The sequence below is a fragment of the Pygoscelis adeliae genome, unplaced genomic scaffold (genome assembly GCF_000699105.1).
Source record: "Pygoscelis adeliae isolate BGI_AS28 unplaced genomic scaffold, ASM69910v1 Scaffold781, whole genome shotgun sequence".
NCBI lineage: Eukaryota > Metazoa > Chordata > Aves > Sphenisciformes > Spheniscidae > Pygoscelis > Pygoscelis adeliae.
Window position 1 is genome coordinate 40,363 of NW_008824130.1, and position 301 is coordinate 40,663.

The window sequence follows — 301 nt, forward strand, 5'->3', positions numbered from 1 at the left end:
GGGAACCCTTTAACCCCTCCCAGCAGAGACCAGGCCCTTCCCAGTACAAACTGTCTCACCTGGCCCTCTCCCAGCGCAGACTTGGTCACCTCCCAGTACAAACTGGAACCTTTAACCTCTTCCAGGACAGATGGGGGCCCCATCCCAGTACAGACCCCTAAAGTGCCCCTTTAGACCCATAAGTTCCCCCCATACCCCTAAGTGACCCCCTGGACCCTGAAGTGCAACCTTGGGACCCCTAAGTGTGTCCGTTGTCCAGACCCCTCCCTCCCCACCCTCTCCTCCCCCACGCCACGCCCCA